This window comes from Podarcis filfolensis, assembly GCF_964270895.1.
Source record: "Podarcis filfolensis genome assembly, chromosome: 6".
In the NCBI taxonomy this organism is placed as follows: Eukaryota; Metazoa; Chordata; class Lepidosauria; order Squamata; family Lacertidae; genus Podarcis; species Podarcis filfolensis.
This window is the reverse complement of record NC_139609.1, coordinates 93,037,605-93,057,001: the sequence shown is the minus strand read 5'-3', so window position 1 is coordinate 93,057,001 and position 19,397 is coordinate 93,037,605. Positions and strand designations below refer to the sequence as shown.

Genomic DNA, 19,397 nt, shown 5'->3' with positions numbered 1-19,397 from the left:
CCATGTATACCCCTGCCTGGTCACTTCATTCCCTCCGGAGAGATGCTCTTAGTAGAGTTGTTTGCACTGGAGCAGGCAAGGGCAAACTCTGGCCCTCCAGATGTTTGGGACTACAATTCCCATCATCCCTAGCTGACAGGACCAGTGGATGATGGCAATTGTAGTCCCAAACATCTGGAGGGCTGGAGTTTGCCCTTGCCTGCTCTGGGCCTTTGGTGTGGTAGCACCTGCTCTACGGAATGTGCTTCCGACAAGACAGTATTAAGCTCATCTCTTCTCCCAGGTGTTCAAAGAAAGGCAATCCAGTTATATTGATGCATCAAGCAGCTCTACAGAGGCAGAAGAGCCAGTGGCCAAATGACCAATTGACTGACCGCCCAGTTCCTCACTGACCGTTGCACTGTTGAGACCTTGAAGCAGAACTCACTCATTCACATCCTGATCTGAGAGTCACCGCCACATGAGAGAAGCCCAGCCCCACAGGGGGGAAGGCGGGTGTCAGAAATGGGTCAATTGTGGAGAAAAGAATTTTGAAGATCTCTTTGAAAGCACCCCTGTGGCCACCAAGGTGGATCTTATTGTTGTCTGTTAAGAGTGCCCAAGAGCATTCAGCTTCTGAACAAATTCCCAGAAGCTCCAGATCACTTCGCCCCTTCGAAAAGCTGGTATCACAGCATCAAGAGCATCCGTTTTGCCAAATTCATTAAACTAAATAGCTTTAATTGGATTTGAAATAAATGTGCAATTAATTGTTCCTGCTTTGAATTTCACTGTGCCATTATCTTCCTGAGTGGGCAGTGCAAACCACTATTTTGAATAAAGCTATTTATAGGGTAAGGGACGCGGGTGGCGCTGTGGGTTAAACCACAGAGCCTAGAACTTGCCAATCAGAAGGTTGGCGGTTCAAATCCCTGCGACAGGGTGAGCTCCCGTTGCTCGGTTCCCGCTCCTGCCAACCTAGCAGTTCGAAAGCATGTCAAAGTGCAAGTAGATAAATAGGTACCGCTCCGGCGGGAAGGTAAACGGCGTTTCCGTGGGCTGCTCTGGTTCGCCAGAAGCAGCTTAGTCATGCTGGCCACATGACCCGGAAGCTGTACGCTGGCTCCCTCGGCCAATAAAGCCAAATGAGCGCCACAACCCCAGAGCCGGCCACGACTGGACCTAATGGTCAGGGCTCCCTTTATCCTTTACCTATTTATAGGGTAGGGGGCGCTGAGAAGGAGTTTAAGAAACCAAAGGCACAAAAAGCGATTTGGGAACCACTGCTCTAGGTTAGGAAGGTTCAGGAAAAGAAACAAGGCAGTAGAATCCTGGTCCAGTTTACTTTCGAAGCAGTGGGTGGGCCAGCCAAGCGAAGAAGAAATGCATGCAGAAATCTGTTACGACGAATGTTTACTACAGGAAGCAGCAGTGACATTTGCGCAGATAATGTGGACATTACCCTCCCCTGGAATATTAAGACAAGGGCCGCCTCGGTTGCCTTCTTAGCGCATGAGGAGGAAATTCCTTTTTCAACAAGCCTTTTAAGCCGCGCTCTTTCCCCAGTTTGGAACTGTCTTTAAGGACGCAATTATGGAAATAAAAATGCAGCTCAAAGCAAGGCTGCCTTTCCAGAGTGCTGGGTTCAGTGGGTGCAGAATGCAGGTTAACCGGTGCGGGTCACAGAGATGGCATCAGGCAAAATCCTTCCTACATCCCTGAGCCAGATCATAGCTCCACATTCCCTGCATCTGGGATGGGGTGCGGCGGCTTTGCCAGTGGTTTTCAACCTTTTTGAGTCCACAGCACCCTTGACTTAACCACAATCTTTCTGTGGCTTCCCCGTGGGAGCCACTCAGACCAGGGTTCCATTGCAGGACGCGTGTAAATGGGGATTCACCCCAACCCTGACCCTTTCTGCCCCCTGCCCCGCCGGCTCCCCTGAATGTTCCTCAAGAGAAGGAAAAAGAGAGATAACGCAGGAAAATATATAGGGGGTGCAAGTGATTCACTGGCCATTCCTCAAGGGATACTCAGAGTAGACCGACTGAAATTAATGGACAGGACTTGCAAGTCGCTTGGCATCATTTCTGTAATGAAAGCAACTAGTAAAAATAACAGTTCCAATAATTTCAATGGGACTTCTCTGATTAGGGCTTAGTTAGGTTAAACCCCACTGTGTCCAGGGTAGCTGTCTACCAGCTCCATCAGGTACGCAGGCTGAGACCCTCCCTGCCCGCAGACTGTCTTGCCAGAGTGGTGCATGCTCTGGTTATCTCCTGCTTGGACTACTGCAATGCGCTCTGCATGGGGCTACCTTTGAAGGTGACCCGGAAACTACAACTAATCCAGAACGCGGCAGCCAGACTGGTGACTGGGAGTGGCCGCCGAGACCATATAACACTGGTCTTGAAAGACCTACATTGGCTCCCAGTACGTTTCCGAGCACAATTCAAAGTGTTGGTGCTGACCTTTAAAGCCCTAAACGGCCTCGGTCCAGTATACCTGAAGGAGCGTCTGCACCCCCATCGTTCTGCCCTAAAACTGAGGTCCAGCGCCGAGGGCCTTCTGGCGGTTCCCTCATTCCGAGAAGCTAAGTTACAGGGAACCAGGCAGAGGGCCTTCCCGGTAGTGGCACCTGCCCTGTGGAACGCCCTCCCACCAGATGTCAAAAAGAACTAACACACTTTTAGAAGACATCTGAAGGCAGCCCTGTTTAGGGAAGCTTTTAATGTTTGATGCATTACTGTATTTTAATATTTTGTTGGAAGCTGCCCAGAGTGGCTGGGGAAGCCCAGCAAGAAGGGCGAGATATAAATATATTATTATTATTATTATTCTGAGATAAATCTGCATCATTTCTTGCATTTCTCCAAGGCATTCAAGTTGGTATTCATGGTTCTTCTTTTCCTCCTCAAGGAACCCACACGACAACCCTGTGTTAGACTGAGAGGCAGGGACTGGACTAGGGTCACCCAATGAGTGTCATGGCTGAGTTGGGATTTGTACCCTGGTCTCCCAGATCCTAGCCTGACACTCTAGTCCAGGCACTCCCAACCTGCGGCCCTCCAGATGTTTTGGCCTACAACTCCCATGATCCCTAGCTAACAGGACCAGTGGTCAGGGATGATGGGAATTGTAGTCCAAACATCTGGAGGGCTGAAGGTTGGGGATCTGCTCCAACCACTAAACCACACTGGCTCTAGGTGACATCACCGGTTTTGTCACCAGTCAAGATGACACCTTTTCACTAACGGAAGCTGATTATTTTTCTACTGAATCGTAATGGGAGTGGCTCATTTTTTTTTAGCAGTGAGATTCGTTTGCATTTACAAAGACGCCATCTGTGTGTTTCCTTGTAAGCGGTAGTTCTTCCTGTTTAGCAAACTCAGCTTTGCAAATAAGTCTGCAAGGTATGGATGAGCCTACAAAAAATAAAAATAAAAAAATGTGCTACTGGCTGCCTGCCCACAAATAGTCATTTGTGACTTTCAAAGCAGCAGGGAGAGAAAGACGCTTTTGTAAATATATATATATATATATATATATATAAAATCAATGAATGCTTAGAGGACATTGCCATTGGGCCAGCAGCTGTTTACAAGCCTGGGCAAACCTTTGATTGACAAGCAAGGTGGTCCATGCAAAATTTACAGAGAAAATGCACTGCATTTAAGCAGAAATATTTATCTTTTTAAAGACTACTTATGGCTCCTATCTCCTTCCAAACAACAATGTCCCGTCCAGCAGACACGTGAGAAACAGAAGCCACCGTAACAGAGTGATGTAGTAGCTAGAAAGTTGGGATAGGCTCTGGGAACCCGGGGGGTCAAATCCAAACTTGGCCATGAAGCTCTCTCATTCATTCATATCTATCTATCTATCTATCTATCTATCTATCTATCTATCTATCTATCATCTATCTAATAAATGTTCATAATGTACAAGGCAAACACATACATATGTATATAAACGACGTGTCTGAAATAATACAGGAGAACAATCCTGAAGCCATTTTGGCTCTCCCAAATTGACCTCAAATCTTTCTCTGCAAGGAGGAAGGAAATGGGAAAAGCTTTCCAGTTGTCTTTGGACTGTAGGGGCTTACACCTCCCTGTAAATACAGTCTGGCAAGTATCTGTTAAACTGAGCACACTATCAATATGTGCAAGAGATTCAGGAACTAAGTATTTACCATCTCCAAGGAATGGCCAGGCTACCCAGAAAAGGCAAGCAGATAAGGCATTATCAGGTATCCTGGCAGACAGGAGAGAAACAACACACTCAAATTTCTGCTGGGGACCACCTCTTTCTGTGATGTATGTATGATGTTTTGGAGGGTGGTGGCGCTGTGGGTTAAACCACAGAGCCTAGAACTTGCCAATCAGAAGGTCGGCAGTTCGAATCCCTGCGACGGGGTGAGCTCGCATTGCTCGGTCCCTGCTCCTGCCAATCTAGCAGTTCGAAAGAACGTCAAAGTGCAAGTAGATAAATAGGTACAGCTCTGGCAGGAAGGTAAACGGCATTTCCATGCGCTGCTCTGGTACACCAGAAGCGGCTTAGTCATGCTGGCCACATGACCCGGAAGCTGTACGCCGGCTCCCTCGGCCAATAAAGCGAGATGAGCACCGCAACCCCAGAGTCGGCCACGACTGGACCTTATGGTCAGGGGTCCCTTTACCTTTACCTTGAGCTACAGGGGAGGCAATTTCAAAAGTCTATATAAGAGCTTGCACACCAATGTTCTGGGTTCCTCTCCTCCCTCCCTGCGGGGTGTGTGTGTGTTTGTGTGTGAGCACCCTGTTGCAACAGTTTAATAAAGATCAGGCTTACTAGCTGCTTTGCTTCTCAATATTCTCTGGTCGGCCCCAGTTATTTTCTCCTGCCCACAGAGAACCTACATAAGGACTCTAGTATACGGGCTCTTGGGTACCCCATGAGGGAAAATGAGCAGTTTCTTCTTATAACAATCAACTCTCAGCCGAGCCTACCTGGCAGAGTTGTTGTGAAAATAAGACGGCGAGGAGAAACACGCAAGCCATCTTGGAGGAACAGCGGATAGAAATGGAATAACATATATAAAGATGGCCTTCTCTTTCTGCTTGCAGGATTATGGAAAGGGGTTTCTAAATTTCTAGGGAAGGTATGGTTAAGCCTTGGGATTGAATTCACATTCCTTTCCCTCCCACTTCAGCCACTCTGAAGTGCAGGTCCATCTGTCTCGGACGAGTCTTGTTCTGCGTCTCAGGAAGTACTCTGCAAGACAGCCGAATCCTCTTTGGAATCGGAAAACGCCACGCCATTCCTCACAGTCTCTACATGTGCTTTGCCAGGGCTGTTTCTCCATTTATCTGTGGCATTTGTATCCTTCCCCGTGGCTACCAATAGCTATGTGCTGTTGGAGGCACCATACGTATTATAAATGCCAGTTGCTGGGGGTCCCAGACTGCGAAATTGGGCCGCTGCCCCCAGGTCCTGCTTGAAGGCGTCCTATGAATATCTGGCTGGCTGCTTTGAGAACAGAATGCTGCAACTGATGAGCCTTTGGCAAATCCAGTCCAGCTCTTTGTATACAGTGGTACCTTGGGTTACATACGCTTCAGGTTACACACTCCGCTAACCCAGAAATAGTGTTTCAGGTTAAGAACTTTGCTTCAGGATAAAAACAGAAATTGGGCTCCGGCGGCGCGGCGGCAGCAGGAGGCCCCATTAGCTAAAGTGGTACTTCAGGTTAAGAACAGTTTCAGGTTAAGAACAGACCTCCAGAAGAAGTTAAGTACTTAACCCGAGGTACCACTGTACAGTGGTACCTCTGGTTGCGAATGGGATCAGTTCCGGAAGCCCGTTCACAATATGAAAGGAACGCAACCCGCAGCAGTGCGTCTGTGCACGCGTGGGTTGCGATTTGGCGCGTCTGCGCACGACGTCATTTTGTGCGTCTGTGCATGCGCGAGTGGTGAAACCCAGAAGTAACCCCTTCCGGGTTGCAACCTGAAAAAACGTAACATGAAGCGGATGTAACAAGAGGTATAACTGTACTGTTAATCTGGTGAAATAATCTAAAAAGCACCAGATGACTATACAGTGGTACCTCGGGTTACAGACGCTTCAGGTTACAGACTCAGCTAACCCAGAAATAGTACCTCAGGTTAAGAACTTTGCTTCAGGATGAGAAAAGAAATCGTGCGGCAGCGGTACAGCAGCAGCAGGAGGCCCCATTAGCTAAAGAACAGTTTCAGGTTAAGAATGGACCTCCAGAACGAATTAAGCTCTTAACCCGAGGTACCACTGTACCCATTAAAATGCCTGGGATAATTCTTTTTTAAAAAAAACACCACACCCTCGCCTGGCACCTAAAATGCCAGCTTGGAGAGGGCATTCCACAAACAGGCCACCATTGCTGAAGAGATCTTCTCTCTAGCAGTCAACTGCTCCTCACATCACTGACAGGGAAACTTGGGAGAAGGGTCTCCAGGGAGGATGTCCAGGTCCAAATTCAGAACATCAGAAAAGTACTGCTGGATCGAGCCATCAAGCCGCTCGCGTTGTTCTCACACAGGGGTAGGCAACCTAAGGCCCGGGGGCTGGATCCAGCCCAATCTCCTTCTAAATCTGGCCCACAGTCGGTCCGGGAATCAGTGTGTTTTGACATGAGTAGAATGTGTCCTTTTATTTAAAATGCATCTCTGGGTTATTTGTGGCGCAAAGGAATTCGCTCATTATTTTTTTTCAAAATACAGTCATACCTCATGTTATGGCGCTTCAGGTTGTGGGCTTTTCGTGTTGCGAACGGGGCTCCGGAATGGATCCCGTTCGCAACCAGTGGTACCACTGTACAGTCATTCCTCATGTTACGTCCGCTTTATGTTACGTTCTTTCAGGTTACGTCCCACGGTGACCCGGAAGTACCAGAAAGGGTTACTTCTGGGTTTTGCCGCTCGCGCAGAAGCGCAAAATGACGTCACACACATGCGCAGAAGCGGCGAATCGCAACCCACGCATGCGCAGACGAGCCGCTGCGGGTCGCGCTCTTTTCATGTTGCGAATGGGCCTCCAGAACGGATCCCGTTCACAACCAGAGATTCCACTGTATAGTCCGGCGCCCCACAAGGTCTGAGGGACAGTGGGTGAAAAAGGTTGCTGACCCCTGTTCTCACGGCATCTGCCTGTCTTGAGAGACAACGGAGTGCGCTTTCAGGGGTGAATTCCACTGCTGCATTAGTAGCACCCAAGTGACCACCCTGGGTGCAAGCTTGGGCAGGGTGCAGGGAGGTCCTGGGCTGCCCAGACCCCAGACGACAAGACCCCCCTCTCAGCCTCACTGACGGGGTCCAAAGGAAAGCAGAGCAAGACGTTTGGCACCAGCTTGGCTGCAGGAGTCGCCGGAAGAAGGTGGACAAGACGCCATCCAACCATCTTAGGGACTCCATTCCGGATTTGTGCAGGCTTTACTCCTTAGTTTTTTCTTCTCCTGGAGATATCCTGCAAGGCAGTGGGTGTTTAGGATCTGAGTTTCCCTTCTCTGCATCCCAGAAGACACCAAACAGATACAGGAGGGATCTGAGCAGGGTGGATAAAAATCAATGATTTTTTTAAAAAAAATCAAAAATAGGATATTTTTGATTTAAATCCGATTTTTAAAATAAAATGCTTTTGGAGGAAAAATCTTTCTAAAGATAGTTTTCTATTTAGGCTACATTATAGTCCAAAGGCTATCCATCAGGAAATAAGGATTTGTTTTAAGTTTTTCATGTGTGCTAAAACAGTCTTAAGTTAACAACCATGGATACATGTGCTACAATGTTATCATTTTAGTTACATAAATAATTTAAATTGTTATTAAGGAAATGATTATTTTTCTCCTTCCAATAAAGTACAGCAGAAAAGTTGTCCAAATATGAACAGCTAACTTATTAAACCTCACAATAATTTCAAAATTATCAGTCTATGTATTTCTAATAGTGTAACCAAATTGGTAATTTTTGATATAACTGTAAAAACTACTCTGAAAATTTATTATTCCAAAATGAAACCTTCCTCTGGTTGTAAATATTAAGATTATACCAGCAAGAATGAGTCTTTCTGTAAAAAAAATAAAATGATTTAAATCAAGTCTTACTGACTAGTGATTTAAATCCTGATTTAAATCGATTTGGTTTAAATCAAATCCACCCTGGATCTGAATGTCACAGAACTCTTCCAAGTGGTGATTCTCAGTCGTTGGTATTCAAAGGCATACCGTCTCCAACAGTGGTGGCAGAAAGTAGCCTTCCCTTCCATGAATTTGTCCAATCTGCCTTTAACGCCATCACTGTCTCCTGTGGCAGGTAGTTCCACAGTCTAACAAGGCATGGCCAAAGCCCTTTCTTTTATCTGTCCTAAATCTTCCAGCATTCAGCTTCATTGGACGTCCTTGACTATTATAAGACAGGGAGAAAAAGTCTTCATTCCTCTGCTAAAAATGGTTTTCAGCTTGTTTTAACCTCTGTGCCGGGTTTTGGTCTTTTTTCTGTTTGTATTATTCACAACTGCTATTTTTCAGTTTCGGTTTCTTCTTGTACTTGCAGAGGTTTCTAACCTCCTACGCTGCGTGGATGGTACGCACATAAATACGTCCCCTTCCCGCAACACCCAAAACCAGTTTTTTTCCACGAAAGAATACAAGGGCTCCCTCGAGTGTTATATCTCGATAATCCTTCCGGGCCTTGAGATTTACATCGGCCAAGTACTGTTGCACAAAAAGCATATTTATAGAGGTACGGACAACGCAGGGGCAGATAAGCACCTATTAATCACTACTTAAAGCTCCATCAAAGGCAGCTTAAGAAGCGTCAATAGCTATTTAATCAGCATTTCCCTTAGACAAAATGGAATGTGTTTCCTAACCCCCCTTTTGAAAAGCATTCCTGAGCAGTGCAGTGGAAAGGCTTTGCTGAGAGACAGGAAAGGATGTGAGAGCCAAAGGGCATTTATCTGTTGCAAGGAGAAGGTTGCTCATGCGCTTTCTGCCAAGGTGCCCTAACGTGCCAGAAAGAAGTCTAAATTCAGCATGCAATATAAATTATGCAAAGCGCTAAAAATAATGCTCCGATGTGTGTGTGTGTGTGTATAAAAATGAGAAAAATTCCAAGATTATAAAATACAGAACAAATCACAAACAATCAAATTAATTCTCCAAAAACGCTTGGCGAAATAAATTTTCAGCAGGCGACAAACAACCAGAATTGAAGGTGCCTGTCTGATTTTAATAGGAACACTAAATAATAATAATAATAATAATAATAATAATAATAATAATAATAATAATATTTTTATACCCCGCCCATCTGGTTGGGTTTCTCCAGCCACTCTGGGTGGCTCCCAACAGAATATTAAAAACATGATAAAACATCAAACATTAAAAACTCCCCTAGACAGGGCTGCCTTCAGATGTCTTCTAAAAGTCAGGTAGTTGTTTATTTCCTTGACATCTGAAGGGTGCCATTACCGAGAAGGCCCTCTGTCTGGTTCCCTGTAACCTCACTTCTCGCAATGAGGGAACCGTCAGAAGGCCCTCAGAGCTGGACCTCAAGTTACTATGCTAAAAGCCTCATGTCACAAAGAAATTATACAAAAGTGAATTAAATGTGGAACAACCAGGAAGGCTTCTTCAGGTTATCAGACAGGAGTATATGGAAGAGGATGGACCTTGTTACAAACATCATGGCAGTGAGACAGTGCGGCATAGCGGTTAGTGTCAGACTGGGACCTGGGTTCAAATCCCCTCTTGGCCAGGAAGCTCAACATGTGACTTGGGTTTAGTTGCTGCCTCTCAGCCTAACCTACCTCACAGGGTCGTTGTGGGAATTAAATGAGGAGAGGGAGAACCATGTGTGCTCCTTGGAGGGGGAAAAAGTAGAATATAAATGCAATAAATATAAAAGAAACGCCGTGGTGCATCTGCAGCAGCCCAGCAAGACACCTTCCTCTGCCCCAGCTGCAACAAAACATGTCTCTCCCCTATCAGTCTCTACAGCCACAGCAGGCGCTGCAACTCCCCAACGGCTAGACTCCCCCCCCCCGATGGCACGCTCTTCCACTGTCTCTCCCGAGATAGACAGATGCCGAAAAACCAAATACAGTGGTACCTTGGTTTTCGAACAGCTTAGTTCATGAACAACTTTGAACCTGAACGCTGCAAAACCGGAAGTAGGTGTTCCGGTTTTCGAACTTTTTTGGGGAAGCCGAAAATGCTCCGTTTTGAGTCCCCCTGTCTCCTGTTGCGCTGCTAATTTGCGTCTGTCCTCCACCCCCATTGTAATTCAAGCCTTCCTTTTCCGATTGCAGTGTTCTGAGGTGATATTTGGAGCTTATATTTGGTGCTTTCGTTTTTGCTACTTATTTTGCGTTTTTGTTTTGAGGCTTTTTCAGTTAATTTGTTTTTGTTACTGTGTGGATCCCAGTTCAGCTACTGATTGATTGACTGACTGCGGAAATGGATAAAAGCCCCCCCAGCCAAACAATGACTATCATCAGCGCAGGTAAGATTTCTTTAAAAAATTATCCTCTACAATACTGTTTTATTTATTTTATAGTACAGTACATTGACTACTGCTTTCATTTTATGGATCAATGGTATCATTAGATAGTAAAATTCATGTTAAATTGCCGTTTTAGGGGTTGTTTTTAAAAGTCTATAACGGATTAATCCGTTTTGCATTACTTTTTCAAAGCATGTATTGGTTTTGGAACGCTCTGGTTTCGGAACGGACTAAGTTTGAGAACCAAGGTACCACTGTAAAATAAATGCAACAATTTCTCAAGCACAAGGGGAACTCCAGACCTATGCCATCTGTCCAGCGGAGTTCAAGGAACCCTAGGTGTCCGGGAAACAAGGAGATCTGGTCTGTTTTGGTGTGTGTGGATACGGTACTGACTCTGGAGGGGAAATGAAGAGTAGCCAAACATCAGAATCTGCCAGCGGCCTCTTTAAACAACCTGATGTCTGCCAAGGTCTCTTGGAAGGCTCTGCACAGCTGCTTAAGGAAAACTGTTTCCTTCCCAGACAGGTTGACGGTTCCCTAGAGGAGACCCACCTTCACCCCCAATCATACAACATCTACAGGCTGCAGCGACTGTGACAGGAGCCACTGTGGCACGTTTTGGGGAATGTGCTTCTTCCCATCGCCGTATGCACCGAAAAATGCTTTCCAGTATTTCTGCAAGGTTTCAGCTAGTCGTCCTTATCTAGCAGAAGCCAATTCACCTCTTCCACCTAGAAGTCTGTGAGCCCAGGAAACTGGAGGGAGGGGGAAAGCAGATCCCCCCCCCAAGGACTTTCCCCCTCAATTTTCCCAACTAATAAAAAAAAAAGGGGGGAAATTTGGGTGAGCATTGGCCAGGGCGGAACAGCTACGTTTACGTCCTTTGAATGAATGAAATGCTTTTTAAGGCAAGACTTTACTGAAGTGTAGTATGAAGATTCAACCGCCATTGTCTTTTATGCTTTATAGATACACCTGAAGATTTGGAAGGGAATCTTTTGCCCAGAGCAGGGATCGAACCCATGTCCTTGAGATTAAAAGCCTCTTGCTCTACAGACCGAGCTATCCTGGGTTTTCCTTTTGTACTTTTCCTTTTGTACTTTTATGTTGTGAACTGCCCAGTGATCTTTGGACGGAGGGGGTAAACAAATTAAATTAATGATGATTCTGATATTGATGAAAGCAGCAATGTTTCTGAATACCAGTTGCATTAACCACTGTGCTGCAGCCCTTTGTGTAGCTCAGTCACATAAAGGCTGCACCCTTGCATCTCACTGAACCCCTACACTGGCTTCACGTCCCCTCATCCTTAATTCTAATTCTAATAAATTTTATTTATACCCCTTCCTTCCTGGCCAGAGCCGGACTCAGGGCGGCTAACACTGGTAAAATTACAGTAAAAACATAATAGGAAAAGAAAAAATTAAAATACAAGTTAAAATGCAATTTAAAATGCAGCCTCATTTTAGAAGTAGCCCATAGATTAAAACCATGAGGGTAACATAAGGGCCAGACTGAGTCCAAACCAAAGGCCAGGCGGAACAGCTCTGTCTTGCAGGCCCTGCAGAAAGATGTCAAGTCCCGCAGGGCCCTAGTCTCTTGTGACAGAGCGTTCCACCAAGTCGGGGCCAGTACTGAAAAGGCCCTGGCCCTAGTTGAGACCAATCTAACCACCTTGCGACCTGGGACCTCCAATGTGTTGTCATTTGTGGACCTTAAGGTCCTCCGCGGGGCATACCAGGAGAGGTGGTCCCATAGGCACGTGGGTCCTAGGCCTCGTACTCAGTTTCTCTCTCCATCCTTACATCCCAAGAGCCACTCTTCCTATAAAGCTTTTGGCACAGCCCCTTAGTCCTCACTAGGGACGTCATGTTGGAGAATTCAAACAGAAATGGAAACAGGGGTGCAATCTGCCATAGCCGGCATACCCGTCCCATGTCCAGAGCAGAAATCCACCTGGCCAATACGATCAGGATTTGCTGTTGTCCCAGTTGCTTTCAGTCAGCAAACAGTCACGTTCGCCTCCCACCTGCTTTTGCAAATGAATGGGGTGGAATAACGTAACTTATCCGAATTACGCACTTTTGCCACAGCAAACAAAATGAGACAAAAAGTGTTGTTTATGGAAGAAGGCGAACCGCAGCAGAATGGAAACAGTGCTGCATGCGACGAGTACAGGGCAGAATGAAAAATGCTCCCCCTCTGCATTACAGAAACGAACCCTTGGTACGTTGGTAAATGAACAGGATACATATCTTTCCCATTCACCCTTCTCTCCTTCGCCCCCCTTCCCTTTAGGCTCCCCAAAGCGGGGTCTTCAATTGTAGGCTCTCTAGGGCAGGGACCTGCCTTTTAAACAATCTTGCACAGAAACAACTTTTCTATCAAAAGAAAAGGGAATCCTCTCTCTCTCTCAAAAACAAAATTAGCTCAAAATAATGCGGGACGCGGGTGGCGCTGTGGTCTAAACCACAGAGCCTAGGGCTTGCCGATCAGAAGGACGGCGGTTTGAATCCCCAAGATGGGATGAGCTCTCGTTGCCAGGTCCCTGCTCCTGCCAACCTAGCAGTTCAAAAACACGTCAAAGTGCAAGTAGATATATAGGTACTGCTCCGGCGGGAAGGTAAACAGTGTTTCCGTGCACTGCTCTGGTTTCGCCAGAAGCGGCTTAGTCATGCTGGCCACATGACCCAGAAGCTGTCTGCAGACAAACGCTGGCTCCCTCGGCCTGTAAATTGAGAGGAACATCGCAATCTCAGAGTTGTTCGCGACTGGACTTAACTGTCAGGGGTCCTTTACCTATACCAAAATAATGCATCATACTGTTGACTCATGTTCGGCTTGTGGTCCACCAAGACCCCTAGATCCTTTTCACATGTACTACCAGCAAGCCAGGCGTCCCCCATCTTGTATTTGTGCGGCTGGTTCTCCCTGCCTAAGTGCAGAACCTGACATTTGTCCCTGTAGAAATTAATTTTGTTAGCTTCGGAAGGACTCCTGTTGCAATCCTGCAGAGCCACTGCCAGCCAGTGGAGTGTGGACCATACTTAGCTAAACGGGTCAGCATCAAGCAGCTCCCCATAATCGATTTATTTTAATTGATTTCGTAACATTGATTGACTGCTTGATTGCAAAAAACAAAACAAAACAAAACCTCAAAGCAGTTTGCGAAAAAAGATAAAACGAATAAAATCACCAATAAGAAGAATGCGCACACAAAAACGTTTGTGTTGACCTTTGAAGCCCTAAACGGCCTCGGTCCAGTATACCTGAACGAGTGTCTCCACCCCCATACTTCAGCCCGGACACTGAGGTCCAGCTCTGAGGGCCTTCTGGCGGTTCCCTCATTACGAGAAGCAAAGCTACAGGGAACAAGGCAGAGTGCCTTCTTGGTAGTGGCACCCGCCCTGTGGAACGCCCTCCCACCAGATGTCAAAGAGATAAACAACTACCTGACATTCAGAAGACATCTTAAGGCAGCCCTGTTCAGGGAAGTTTTTAATGCGTGACATTTTAATGTATTTTTAATCTCTGTTGGAAGCCGCCCAGAGTGGCTGGGGAAACCCAGCCAGATAGGCGGAGTACAAATAATAAATTATTAAAGGTAAAGGTACCCCTGCCCGTACGGGCCAGTCGTGTCCGACTCTAGGGTTGTGCGCCCATCTCACTTAAGAGGCCGGGGGCCAGCGCTGTCCGGAGACACTTCCGGGTCACGTGGCCAGCGTGACGAAGCTGCTCTGGCGAGCCAGCACCAGCACAGCACATGGAAACGCCGTTTACCTTCCCGCTATAAAGCGGTACCTATTTATCTACTTGCACTTAGGGGTGCTTTCGAACTGCTAGGTGGGCAGAAGCTGGGACCGAAAGACGGGAGCTCACCCTGCCGCGGGGATTCGAACCGCCGACTATGTGATCGGCAAGCCCTAGGCGCTGAGGTTTTACCCACAGCACCACCCGCGTCCCTTAATAAATTATTATTATTACTATTATTTGTAGTAGTTGCCGAGAAAAGTACAGTGAAGGCACCTGCCTTGATATCAACAGGCAGGGAGTTCCAAAGTTCTGCCACACCAAAAGCCTTAATTCATACAAATGCAAAAAGGGTTTGCAGTTGCCTTCGCCAACTTAGCGCACCCCCCTCCCAGGTGTTTTGGAGTGCAACTGGCTGATGCTACTGGGAGCTGTAGTATATATTTTATATATACTGGGTGCTGCCACGTTGAGGAAGATGGTCTGGAGAATGAGAGGCCTGCAGGAGCCAATCTGAGAGGGTGGGCTGGATGGGTATTTGTTTCTCAAGGGGTCTTGCCATGCCCTCTGGGGTTCCCTTCCACATTTGGGTGCTGGGTATGCAAAGAGACACCTGCATGTCGCTCATGTCCCCTGCTGGGTGGCAGACACCACCTGCCCGCCCCCACCTGGCTGGCAAATTGTGCCACCGCCTTCTCCTTCATTGGCACTAGCTGAGAGCAGCTTAGGCTCCAAGCAGCGAGTGTGGGAGTCCTTTTTCTAAATTTGTGGTTTTATAAACGATCTTTTAATTGACTCTTGCATCTTTCCCATTTTGACGTTTCTTCGTTTTGCAAAACCACAGCTGCGCGTCGCCCGTGCCAGGAAAGCAAAACAAACGGAGGGAGCCACCGCCGTTGTTTTTGCAATCTTAACGGTCCCCCCATCCCGATCGAAAGGTACAGCCACTGGGCTTAAGATATCCCCAAAGTGCGCTGGACGAGACAAATCGCAATTCACACAGGCGCTTGGAGGTTCACGCTGCACCCATTTCCACCAATTCCTCCTGAATTCAACAAAAAAACGTTACAGAAAAACAGAAGGACGCCTTGGGCAGAGACCACTGGTCTGCCTGACCTCTCTGACTGGCAGAAAAAGACGTTTCCTCGTCTTTAACTGGAGATATTTGTTGTTAATTGCATTTGCATCTCACGTTTACCGGCCAAGGAGTTCATGGTGGCAAACATGCTTCTATCCCTACTCATTTGATCCCTACAACAGGCCTGCGAGGTAGGTTAGGCTGAGAGGCAGCGACTTCAGCATTTCAGAATTTGCCAGGCGCATTTTGCACCTGGGACGCGGGTGGCGCTGTGGGTTAAACCACAGAGCCTAGGACTTGCCAATCAGAAGGTCGGCGGTTCAAATCCCCGCGATGGGGTGAGCTCCCATTGTTCAGTCCCTGCTCCTGACAACCTAGCAGTTCGTAAGCACGTCCAAGTGCAAGTAGATAAATAGGTACCGCTCCGGCGGGAAGGTAAACGGCGTTTCTGTGCGCTGCTCTGGTTCGCCAGAAGCGGCTTAGTCATGCTGGCCACATGACCCGGAAGCTGTACACTGGCTCCCTTGGCCAGTAAAGCGAGATGAGCGCCGCAACCCCAGAGTCGGCCACGACTGGACCTAATGGTCAGGGATCCCTTTGCCGTTACCTTATCGGCTACCTGTGACCAGATGAAGATGCCCGAGTGCTAGGAATGGTGCCCGACATCTCCACCATCTGGAGGTACATGCCCGGGCGTCTTCGAACCGTGACTGTTTTCACGCACTAACAACACACCCTGTAGAATTCCACCTGTTATATTTTATCTGCACAATCAGAACCAATTCCAGGAACCCAAAACTCACATTGAAACCTACACGACTTTTTGAGCAGCCCAGCCCAAAAATGGCAACAAGGCGTTCTGTTTGGGCGACTATAACCCTGGTTTAAGGAGCCATTTGGCGCTTAAGCTTATATATCTGAGTTTCTAACGAGGAGCGACCGGCTCCCAAGGTCACCCAGTGAGTTTCGTGACCAAGTGGGGATTCGAACCCTGGCCTCCCAGGACCTAGTCTGACACTCTAACCACTACCCCACACTGCCTCTCAAAGTCAGAGAGGAGGCGGTATTGACAAAGATTGAACATTCTGCAGGAAACTCAGGGTTCTGCCAGGAGGACAGCATAACTGAACCAGGACCTGGGTTCAAATCCTGACGCATTCACAAAGCTCTATGGGTAACCACTGCCTCTCATCTCAGCCCCACAGGATTGAATGAGGAAAAGGAGAACCATGTCAGATAAAAAAGCAATAAAATGAATATAAAAATTCAAGCTAGGCTTCAGATCCCTCCCTAGCCTTGAGTTCTTTCGCACCCTTTGCTTCTCCTTTTTTTTCCTCTCCAAAATCTGCAACGCGGGAGCTAGGGATGACCTCCATCACAGGGCTGTCATGAGATCGAATCCCAGCACGGCCAAAATTACGTATATCGCCACGGTACTTTCAGCAGGCAGCCGTTAAAAAACAAACAAAACACGTCCCTTGTAACTGAAGCAGATCTCTCTGGCTCCTCCTGTCCAGTGGCCCGTCTATTCTGACTGGCAGCTGTCCATCACCAAAGATCTCCTGCCCCCATTTCTTGGGATGCCTCCGCCAAGGATTCAGCGGGGATTTCTGCATGCAGAGAGAGCATGGATGCCGGAGAAGAGCCACCACTAAACTGGGCTTTCGGAGGTAATGCGGTGGGGATGCCAGGCAAAACGCAGCTCTTCCTTAGGAGAGGCCGGGTTTCCTCTCCGCTGGGAAGTCCCGGAATTAAAAGACAGGGAAATCCCACACCCGAATACCCCCCATGTCCTATTTCCTTGCTGTAGAAAAGGGGGAGATCTCTGCTGCGGGCTGTCTCTCCCGGTGCAAAAGAAAGGGGTTCCCTTGCTCCGGCAGAGGATGCCAGCTCTACAGGGTGGGGCTGAAAAGTGGGGAGAGGGGAAGAGGAATTGGAGAGAGGGAAAGAGAGGATATTTGCAGTGATGAAGAGGAGGAGGAGGAGGGGAAACCCCCACCGCAGACTCTGGAATGGGAAAGCCCCTGCGCCTCCCTTCCCTCCACCGTCGGGGGGGGGGGGCGAGGATGCAGCAGAGCGGGCGGGGTGGGGGAACACTCTTGCAATGCAGACAGGCATGCATGCAAGCTGGGAAGGGACTGCAGCCCAGTCGGGCTGCTGGGAGCGCCTTCTTGAAGGAGCTTTCCAACGCAACCCTGATTTTTTAAAATGCATATATTATATATATATGTGCATTAAAAAAAATCAGGGTTGCGTTGGAAAGCTCCTTCAAGAGGGCACTCCCAGCAGCCCTCTTGAACGCACATTATAAATTAATGGATTTATACATGTGCATTAATTTCTATTTGCTCCGAGCAACTCGTGCAAGGGCTGACGGGCATCACTCGCCACGCGACACGCCCGGCAAATCCCCGGGTCACGGAGGAGGAAGCCGGAGGGCGCGCGCCAGCCCTCTGCCCTGGCTGCTCCTTCCAAAAGGGAAGCCCCCACCCCCCACCTCCCCAGAGCTGGCAACCGAATGCGCTGTAAGCGATGCAAACTCCCATTCCGGATCCCCTTCCGAGCAAAAGCCACGCATAGGGAAGGCTCCCTCTCTCTCAAATCGCATGCAAAACCACCGCACATGGCTTTCATTTTAAAAGCAAAGGGCCATAAGACGGGTGTTTTTTTAAAAAAATGCAATGTGGGCCCCCCCCCCCGCTCCAGAGGAGGGGGTGTGGAGAGAGAGACCCTCGCTCAGTTGGCAAAACGGGACGCGGCCAGCCCCCCCCCCCACTCCAATCCCACAAGCTTTGCCTGCCTCCCTCCAAGTCCAGCAATTTGCAGGCACGAAGCAGCTGGGCTGTGTGTGTGTTTGTTGGCTTATTTCTTTCCCTCCACCTCCACCCCGGCTGCCCATCTCCTCCCAGTCCATTGCAACTGGATCTCTCCTTCCCTGCCCCCCCCCAGTGGCACACTTGATGCATTTATGAAGACGGGAGGGAGAGAGAGAGAAAGAGGCTCGCTCGCTTCCCCGCGCGGCAGTTTCAGGAAAGCCGTTTTTCGTCTCTCTCTCTTTTTTTTGCAACGCGATGCAAAGACAGGAAGAGGATCGGGGAGGGGCGGAGGGGCTTTTCCTCTCTCTCTCTCTTTTGCAAGGTCTGCTCCGATCCCGCTCTTTCCCTCCCCTCCTCCCAGGAAACACCCCCTCCTCTGCCCCCCACCCCCGGCCCGATCGCTTCCCTTTTGCACCCGCGCCGAGGACCAGGAGAGTGGATGCTGGTCTGTCTTTCCGTAGATAGGAGAATATACATTTTTGCAAAAAAAAAAAAAAAAAAGGAGAGGGGGGGTTACTCACGTTCTGTGCATCCGAGGCCCCTGCAGCCTCCCCCCGCCGGCTGGAGCACATCCGTGCCTTCCTGCTTTGCTTGCCTTCCTCCCCCCCCCCCCCGGGCCGCTTCCTCCTCGCCTCTTATTTTAAAGCTCCAGAATCGACACCCTTTGAGGAAAGGGAGGGGGGAGGGAAGGAGGCGAGGAGAGAATTGGAAAGCAAGCTTTGAAGAAGAAGAAGAAAAATACTGGCTGGCAGGGTCTCCACTGCGCACGCGTCCCCCAGCCCCAGCGATTGACTTCCTAAAGCAACTGCTGTTTTGCACTTCCTCGCGTCAAGAGCGAACCAACCAGCCCCCTTCCCGCTCCTCTCTCTCTCTCTCTCTCTCTCTCTCTCTCTCTCTCTCTCTCTCTCTCTCCACCTCCCTCTTCCCGGGACCGGGCAGTAGGGGTTGCCACCCCACCCCCAGCTCATGCACACGCATGCATGCGCACATGCACACCTTTTCCCGGGTGCATGCATGCGTTGCAAAACCCAGCGCCTGCTGCTGCTGCTGCACCGTGCAAAGGAACCGCTCAAGCAGCAGGCAGAGAGAGAGGCTTGCAAATGGGAGAAAGAAAATCGAACCTGCTCGCCATCTGCATTGCATCCGCCGACGGCGCAAGTTGCAGAGCGGAGCAGTATTTTGGGGGGGTGGTTGGGGGTTTTGAGGTGTGTGTGTTGTTTTTTTTTAAGGGGCTCCGCACGTGAGAAAGTT

At 48.5% G+C, this 19,397-nt stretch overlaps 1 protein-coding gene across 1 annotated transcript in view; it reads right to left on the bottom strand.

Annotated features, from left to right (window-relative positions):
- The window catches only part of RGS19 (regulator of G protein signaling 19), a 55,686-nt gene extending 36,739 nt beyond the window's left edge, over positions 1-18,947 (bottom strand). The window contains exon 1 of the mRNA XM_083619214.1: positions 18,668-18,947. The gene's annotated coding sequence lies outside the window, so the exon portion shown is untranslated. The remainder of the gene's footprint in view (positions 1-18,667) is intronic.
- Between the last annotated feature and the right edge of the window lie 450 nt (positions 18,948-19,397).